Below are 10015 nucleotides of genomic sequence, written 5' to 3' on the forward strand. Positions count from 1 at the left end.
TTCATATAACCAAATTGTTTCCTTTGTTAGAAACATCTGTATTTCTATCCTTGTTGTTCTAACTGTAGTTGTTCGGTAAGAGAGCTGAAATTACAAAACAATTAAAAGACATTCATGAAACTTAACTAATCATTTTGACTTCTTTCACACTTGTTTATCATAAAGCCTTTTATGATCATGGTTACATGGTTTACTAAAAGACTCAAATTACAGCAATCATCTCTTTTAGATGACTTAGTTTAGAAACTATTGGGCTAAAATGTAATTGGGCTAAAACTGATTTAGCCCAATTACATGAAAAAGACAAGAATCTTGGATTTTTTTTTTAGAGCTGTACTACTCTGTTTTATTTCAGAGTAGGGGTCCTGCTAAGGAAAAACAGAGACATGTACATCTTTCAGTAAAGTTTTATTTCAATCAAATTATTTACATTTTCTGCAGTGACATTTAGCACAAGCATGTGGTACAGAGCAGCCTTGCTTCTGTCAGTCTGCTCCAGGGCATCTGTAGCTACTAACATAGCTCATCATTGCCAGGGTGTGAATGTGTGCATGAATGCGTGAACAACTGACCAGTGTAAAGCGCTTTGGGGTCGTCAAACTTGATAAAGCGCTGTACAAGTATATTGCTGTAGTCCTCAGGCATTCGCTCAGATAGAAACGTATAAACAGAGCTGCTTATCAAAAACGGAGGTAGAACAAGAAGGCATGTCAGAAACCAGCAGAAGCCGCGCACTGCAATGGACTTCAACTGCAGCTGATAACGCCAGAGAAGCAACAGCGCTCCAGAAACAAACAGCAGGTGTAGCACTCAAAAACCAACCAAATTTATGAAGCGCCAAAGTACAAATTGGTTGAAAAACTGCACTTAAGGCCTGAGATAAGCAGATCCCACACAGCCCCACAAACAGCTGACATGCAGCACGGCCCCGTTTCAGAAAGCTGGGTTAGTGAATATTCAGAGTAATTTCTGGGGTAAATTCCTGCATACCTTGGCTTGTCCATATAGGAAAGCTCAAAAGCCTTGACCCTGAGTCATTTTTATGCCAACAGCAGCTTTTTAATAAAGTAGGAAATGCAGAAAATCTTTGAGGCAGCTGTATGTTGCACTGTCAGGAATGTTACGAGACCTACAAGATTAATAAAAGAACTACATAGAGTGAAAGCAATATTTTTTTTCTGTATCAAATTTTGAGACTTCCAGCTCTAATTTTCCATTCATATATTTTAATTTCTATTCATATATTATATGAATAGAAATATAGAATAATAGGCTATACGTATATAATATACGTATAGCCTATATGATTAGTAAGTATATATACATCTACAAGAAAATCTGTGGCAATTCATTTTTAGAAGGATGGGTGGACAATGTTGCCAAAAAGATGAACAGATCAGTTATTTCAATAACTCTCACCTGTCATGATTTGTCCTGATGAACCCGAACTCATGCCACACACACGGAGCTTAGTTTAAGAGTGTTTATTGAAGGACGGATGGATTGTGGAGGGAGGAGAACCAGAGTCTATACCAGAATGGAGCAGGAGGAAGGTGAATGCAGGAGCCGGAGGACTGGAGAGAGCTGGAGAGCTGCGGGTGCAGCGCCGAGAATCAGAAGCTCAGCAGAGAGAGTTCTTGGAACACAGATGGCTGCAGAAGGACCAGGAACGCAGCAGAGAGAACCCTTGGAGGTGCAGACAGGCGCCAGAAGCTCTGGTAATCACACGTAGGGAAAATCTCTGGTTGCCAGGCTAAGGAGAATTGATGCTCAGCCAGCCGTGGGAGAATCTCTGACTGAGGGCATCAGATGACTGAAGACGGACCGGCGGTGAGGAACTGACTGAGGGAGGCTTTTATAGAGAGGCTGGCAGGTGGAAACAGTCTGGGCTGATTGAAGGCTGAACAGGTGTGGATGATTAGTGGAGTGGAGATAGAGCTGGGTGGAGGATGGAAGGTGCTGGAAAGGTTCAGGGTGCAGCAGGCAGGATTGCACCCTGACATCACCATCCCATCATTAATTGCAAATGTTGAATATAGGCAATTAATGTTTTAGTTGAGTACCATTAAACATAAGAAAACTTAACTTACCTGATTAAACTGTATTTTCATACTTCATCAGGATTTGCTGTTATGTCATTGTACTGTGTACAATGACAATAAAGGCTTTCAATTCAATGTCCTTTCAATGTCTTTCGTAGTCAATGTGCCCCCACTCCCCCCTCTTGTTTTGAATGTGTGAGAAAGCAGCTCTAACTCTCTGTCAAATGACTTTCATTCATGCCAATTCTCCATATGCCTTCATTAAAGATTTCTAATTCCACTTGCGGGAAATGCGCACTTCCAGGCTTATTTCCTGCCACTGCCATGGTGAATCACGTTGTCTGCGTTTCATTGAGGAGGACAGTTTTCACACTCGTGCTCGCGTTCAACTCAGGGTTGATTGGTCGCTGTGTTTAGTTACCTGATGGATATCACCTGTTCTGAAACCGAAAATCCAAGTATGACAGCGTGAGGTAGAACTACTCAGAGTAACTGCTTTCTACTCAGGGTAGATCGGCCATTTTTTCTGAAACAGGGCTCAGAATAAAGACGCACACCACAACCTGCCCAACTATAAAGACGTCTGCCCCACCCATCAATCAGTGGTGCGCTCCTATCAGCACCTGGCACACACAGAGTGAGACCGTGGAACACCGTCTCACCAGAATTATACAAAATGATACAAAATGACTTGTTTATTGTTGTGTTGTTAACAGTTCAGCTTGGATTTTATTTACTACGCAGCACCCATTTGCTGTGTGCGTTGACTCCACATGCAGCTTCGATGGAACATTGGTTAGAACCAAAAATCAAACCAGCACTCCTTTGGCATAATTTTTTAAAAGAAATATCAAAATGTCTACGTTCTCATGCTGCAATATTTGAAAAGTAACGTTGCTGTTGAGAAGACACAGAGTCTATTAACCTAATCAGCCTGAAACATCAAAACAATTTCAGTCATAAACCCCTTAACTAGAAACACATATTTACTAACTAATAATCAAAGACAAAATACAAAATGAAATGAGTATGAGAAAGCAAGGGAATCAAATAAATTTCGACCAGCACTTTTCGATTGAACAGGCCATCATAAAGCTTAACTTTCATTCCAGCATGTAATTAATTGTCAACCAGCACCAGCAAATTATGCAAAATAAACAATATTTGGATCAAATTGGTGTGGAGAGTGGAGGGGAGAGAACTTGCCAGTAAGTGTCTCAAAACCCAGTCACAATGTGCTCTCATAAAGCAGTGCCGAAAGAAGAGCATAGTTTGAAGCCCACACCCTGTCTTTATACAGTGTGGGAGGAGCTAAGACTGCTTGAGTGTGTGCACAGAATAGAAAGGCAGTCGCAGAGCCTGATTGGACATGGAGTCACAAATGTTTCCTTATGCATAGATCCAACACAGGGCAGGAGGATGGAGCAGGCCATGATGACCTTACTGCCAGCACCAAAGGCAGGGAAGGGATACACCATACTTTAGTTCAGATCTTATTCGTTGGACAAAGCCATACCAACCACATTCTCAGTGTATAACACAAGCTATTGCAAAAAGAACTGACATTCCATGATTTCCCATTAAAATCCAACAGGGAGGAGGAGAGTCTTGTGTTTTTACAGCAGCAAAGGATTTTCACACCAGGCCTCTTTTGGACAAAGAGCTCATATTACTTTCATTATTTCAGGCTTCAGAAACTGGAAAAAGTCCGTTGACAAATTAACGGGACACCAAAACTCAGGCCAACCATGTAAGTGTGAGTGCTCATCAGTCATATCCTATCAGTGCCCACTCTTCTAGCCCATGGGGTAAACAGCAGGAGGTAGCAAGGCATTGCTTAAGGAAAATTGTTAGCTCTGTGCAGCATGTGGTAAGACAAGGACAAGCTGTAAGAGCCCACAGTGACAAAAGTGTTCTGTATCTGTATCAGCTCTTGAAACTTAGGGCAGAAGAGAATGATCCCATTTTGCTGAAGTGGTTAACAGCGTAAAACAATGTACACAAGCCCCAAATTGTAGAATGAAATTCTAAACATCATGGCCAGTATTATAAGTCGAAGCATCACAGAAGAAATTGAGACTCTTCCCGTTTTGGAGTTTCCAGTTACTATTGATGGTACTCAGAAGGTTACTGGTGCTGAACAAGAGTGTCTGTCTGGGTTATGTGGACCATGACCTTGTTCCACATGAGGAGTTTGTTGGGCTATACAGAGTTTCTGACAACAGGTCCGGCCATTGCAAAGGTGGCATTTGATGTTTTGTTGAAGCTTAATCTGCAAATGTCTGGTTTACATAGAGAGATCTATGATGGTGGCACAAACATGGCAGGGAAGTTGTGATGGCCACACCTGCAGCCACACAGTCGGTAACCTCACAAACCACTTTTGCACTTTAAGTTTTCACATACCGAAGTATAAATACATTGATTTGTTTGGTTTTTTAGTGTAACAATGTTAAAGTACATTAGTTCCAATTGTAGCGCGCACATTTGGTTAACTTTTGTATATTTAATTTTGTTACATGCTTAACATCTGTTTTCTTTTTTTGATGTTGTGGGGAGTGCCTTCAACTGGGCTGAAGCAGAGGACTCTGGCTGGCAGACTCCAATCCCTGATTGACTCACTGATTGGGTGGTACCATCTGGAGTTCCACTAGGGGGGAGAAGACCATGGAGTCCTTATTTTAATTCTGTGGCATAATCTTTCTTTTGCTTTTGTGATTTGTTTATTTTGTTATTAGTTATTAGTCATTTAAGTTTAATCCTTAAACCAACTGTGTTTAGTTATCTTTGTTGTTGCGTAGATGTTCCCTTTCCTTCTTCCTCAGTGTGTCAGTCTGGTCTGATCAGCCAGTATTTAAGCCCCCTTTGTTTGTTGTATGTCAGGTCAGTTTGTTTGTTTGAGCAGTTAGTTTGAGGTTTTTGTTATGTTTAACTTTGATATTTTTGGCTTGAGTTAGCTTCTTTATTTGACCTCTTTTAAGGGCCCTATAATTATTGTTTGGAATTTTTGTTACTTTGGGGAAATAAAACCCAGTTTTTTGAAAGTTACAACTGTGTCCTCATGCTTGACCGGCTCGGTCCCTCACAGAAGTGCACAGGTGCACAGGCAATACTGAGGAGCCAGCAGCCACTAACCCTGTATGTACATTGTGGTGCACAAAGTGTCAAAGAACGAGATTCATCACAAAAAAAAAATCTAAGAAAGTTTCAGTTTGAGCTCTCTAATCTGACCTTTCTGATACTACAGCTCAAACAGAAAGCAGCAGAGTAAGGGAAAAAAGCACAGTAGAGGCAACGTGTGTGTGCCTGTGTATTATAGTGTAATCGTGTGTGTGTGTGTGTGTGTGTGTGTGTGTGTGTGTGAACTGTCCAAGATACCACTTGCAACTGTTAGTCTTTCATAGTGATGGAACATTGTCAGGCAGTTCAGTGCACTGTGTTCAAGGTCACATATGTTAAATGTGACAAAGTGTTTCTGGTAGAGCCATATTTTGGAGTTTTGTTGTTTGGTGTAATACTTAAAAAGGACAGCCAGTGGCTTCATCTGTTTACTATAAATGGAGTCACAGGTAGTCACACAGCAGGTGTGCTAAATGCAGCAGAAGCAAGCAGTTTTTGACCATCGTTGTCGTTTTGTTGTTGATCACCACGTTGCAGCAAATGAAACATAATTTGGTTGTGAGCCAGTGTGCAACTTTACAATTTGCATATTCTGTGAGAGTGCCAGATCAATAAATGTTCTACAATCATACGTGAAGCTTATTCATTGGATTCAGGAGGACGACGCGTCAACTGGACGACGCCAGTCAGCAGCCTCAATGTGGCTTAGGTTCGTTTTGGTTTGTTTTTATTGAAAACAAGTCACTACAGTCTTGTTTACGTAACATCCAGGAGAAATTCAGATTGCAAGTGAGCCAGTTTGGATAATATAATTTGTTTTGGGTAGGTAGACTCTTGTTTTGCTGTCTGCCTTAAAGTCTCACTGGTACATCTCAATGGTGATTCCAAACAGCCAAAATTGTGGTCATTCTGCCAGTGTCCAGCTTCCAAATTTATCCAAGATCGTTCCCATCCTGCCAGCAAGTTGTGAAACCGCAGAGGCCATGCAGTTCTGCTCACACAGCAATCTACTCTGGGCGCTGGTAGCGGCAATATCACTCACATAGTTCAGGCAGCCTTGACTTGGGCCTAAACAGCTGCCAAAGTTTTTACAGTTTCTCAATACTCCAGGTAACCACCAGCTTCAAAAAGCAGTAATTCTGTTATCATAAATCCAATTTTGAACAGATTTTAACATCCTCGACTGACAAAATCAACAGACACACGATCCTCCTCCCACCATGTGTCTAGCTGCACATGTCCCGTCGGGCACTCCTTTGCCCAGTCTTCTCATTGAGAAAATTTGATCAATTGCATTGAGAGTCCAGCCGACCAGATCCATAATTTATAGTTTGGAAGATATAAGGCAGCGCAGGGACATGCAGCAGCTGAGGTGCTCTGGGCATTTTATTTGTTTTTGTATTTGTACTCGTGTTATCACCACTACAAGCTCTAATAGTACTCAGAGAAGTATGCAAGTACCCGGTTTGATCCCCAGTGCCTGCACTCTGGGTCCCTGGGCAAGACCCATAACCCCCGATTGGTCCCTGGGCGCCGCACATAACAGCCCACTGCTCCCTGCTCCCCAAGGGTGATGGGTTAAAAAGCAGAGAACAAATTAAGTTGTAATGTATCTTTCAATATATGTTTCAATGACAATAAAGATGATACTACTATTACTATTACTAATACAATACAGGAGAAAGGAGCTGTTGGAACTTTGACCCAACCCAGGAGTTCACAAACTGTACCGACCATGGAAACAGGACTTTGTTCACCCCGATCTGCAATGGACAACACAAGCTCCACTCTTGAAACCCACGAAACTGGTTAAGTGAAGAAGGAGATTGCAAGGCTGTTGGGCAGGCCTGCTGACTCAGCTAAAAGCTAATCTATACAGACCAATACTTTCAAGCCTCACTCTGGCCAACGTAAGATCCCTTGCCAGTAAACTTGACGAGATCCGGTTAAGAATCGCTTTGCGCAAGATGGACAGCTGTGTAGCGATTTCAACAGAATAGTGGTTGAACACAGCATCCCGGACGAAGCGGTAGGATTGGAGGAGCGCACACTGTTCAGGGTTGATCGAACATCGAATGCTAATAAAAGCTACTTCATTATCTGTTATCTGTGACTTTCTTGAACACTAAAAAAATGTAATCCTTGTTCATTGCGTTTGTCAGCTTTTTTGCCTTCATTATGTGTAATGTGACCTGTAATGTGAACTGTCGTAGCCAAAGAGGAATTTTGCTGCGGTGACAAATAAATCTTGGTTTTTGATTCTTTTGATGTAGAATCAGAATCAGAATCAGAAATACTTTAATAATCCCAGAGGGAAATTACAGTTCTAGTACAACCGCCATCACATACATCACAAACATTTCGGGTGAACGATTGACTGAGGTCTTGCTGCCAAGGACCACGCCTGATGCGGTTTCCATAGGGCACTGCCTTTAACTCTGTGGAAAAATAGGAGTCACATTTGGGGAGGGAGAGGAAAAAAGGCATATTTTACACTTTATCCTTAACCAGGATACAGTTTGAGATATCAAAAAACCTCCGCACAAGAATGGACACATAACACAACATTTAAGCAGAAGGTTTACATTGGACACATGTCGCATGTAAATTCATGTAGATTATGTGCGTCAGTTGTGTGTGTGTAGTGAATGTTTGATCCATTTTTCCATGAACGCTGTCCAGAGGCCATTGTCCTTGATATGATGGAAAGTTTATTAACCGGCGCCACTGCTCCGAACGCATCCACAGATGTCCGCGGGAGAGGAGGGAGCAGGTGGAGCAGTTCTGGGCCCTCTCGACATAACATCCAGGGGAGTTTTAGATATGAGGGGAAACCTAATCCAAATACACTATTTATTTTGAGAACAAGCTGCACCAACTTTTCGGTCAGCTTTAAAGTCCTTTGTCACTGGCTCCACATCTCTAATCCAATATTCCAAATTTGTTGGGCTTTTTTCCATGTTTCACATCCAGATTTGTCCCATTTAACTTCTGAGTTCAACCACCGTAGCCAGCCTGCTTTCCATCGCATCCAGCTTGCGGCTCTGCTTGTCCAACTTACGGTTCATGGCCTTAGTGATCGCATCATATGTGGCCGGCAGCCTGATCGTGGCCATATTTGCTACCGACATCCCCTGAAGTTTTTGGTACAACAGAAATCCTCCGAATCCAAATAGAAGAAATCCGAGTATCATGAATTCAAACATGTATACGTCTTCAACATCCTTGACTGACAAAATCGAAAAACACACCATTTTCCAGCTGTTCCAACAATCTAGGAAAAGATTTTGAGCGAGACAGTTGCTGGCCGACTAAGGGAAAAAATAATTACTTAATGCTCCAACCTCCAACCTAGTATGAGTGGGGACCCGACCCCAGTCTGCCTGTCCTGCATTGCAGATGAGCCTCTGGGTTGAAGATGGTCCATCTGGACCTGGACTCTTACCCCTGAGTCCAACAACAATGTCCGACCTACACCATCGGCGCTGGCCCATAGCCCAGAGGTACAGCAACAAAAAACTGCACCAGTCACAATCTCATGACTTCCAGCTCAAGATCGTGAGGCTATCACTGCCCTCCGTGAAGTGCAGGAGAAAAATGTTTACCACCACGATGGAAAGCAGGGCTTTGAAAGTTGTTGTACAGGGTCCTGGTGAGCTGGGCTGGGCTCTGGCCTCTGTTGTCTCCTGACTAGAACCACCCATGGGAGCCAGTTGAGGTGGTTTGAGCATCTGATGAGGATGACCCCAGGGAAGACCTGGCGGGAGGGGTCTGGCCTGGGAACACCTTGGGATCCCCCAGAATGACCTGGACGAAATCGCTGGGGAGAGGGATCTCTCCCGATAACAGATAAGCAGAGGACAATGGATGGATGTTTTACCATTTAACTCCGTAGGTAAACAATATAAACCAAATGAAATCAACAAAATAATGTTATTTCAGTGTTGTATCCATCCCTTGAAAAATTATAATCCAAATAAAATATTCCCCAGGTGCAACATTTAACTTAACTAAGCAGTGCAAGTGTAAACTCGAAAATTCATCCTCATCATGTCTATGAAGCAAATCCTGGTGTCAAAAGTGCGGGCTAATATTGGTGGCGAGCAGATTCAACTGTCAAATTTCAAACGTAAGAAAGTCGATCTTTGCTGGAAAACTCTTTGAAAAGCGACAAGTGTGCTGCTCTCCATGCGTTTTTTTCTACCTTTATTGTGATTATGTATAACAAAACTACGGAGGAGGCTTAGGGCCACTCAAAAAAAAATAAAAAATAATAATAATAATTCTGACTTTTTTCTCAGAATTCTGAGATTAAAGTCAGAATTCTCACTTTTTTCTCATAATTGAGTAGACTTTTTTTTTTCTTTTTTCTTTTTTTTTTGGAGTGGCCCTAATCCTCTTCCGTACAAAACACAGAATAATTCAAGATGAAACATAAAAAACACCAGAACAACAACAATTAATTATTATTATTATTATTATTATTATTATTATTATTATTATAAACAACAATAAAAACAAGGATACCATCATAGTACAGCTTGAGTATACCATAACTCAAAAAAGCCAGGGGTTTATAACAACATTCAAATAAAATACATCAGTTTTATAGGAATAAAGTAACCTTTTTAAAGAGGTGACACATTTTTAATGCTTTCCCATTTGTACTGTCTTCTACAGTAGAGACATAATATTTTACAAGTCCGTGAAGTTTGGCTTGCTTGCATCTATGTATGAGAAATTTTGAAATGATAAGAAGCAGGTTAATTAAAAAAGAAAAAGAAAAATAGAGATTGTAGCTGGTTGTCATAATCATCGTAACCAATGCTCTCTCCGCGTGCTGCAGTGAAGGA

This window comes from Fundulus heteroclitus, unplaced genomic scaffold, assembly GCF_011125445.2.
Source record: "Fundulus heteroclitus isolate FHET01 unplaced genomic scaffold, MU-UCD_Fhet_4.1 scaffold_213, whole genome shotgun sequence".
NCBI classification, from domain to species: domain Eukaryota; kingdom Metazoa; phylum Chordata; class Actinopteri; order Cyprinodontiformes; family Fundulidae; genus Fundulus; species Fundulus heteroclitus.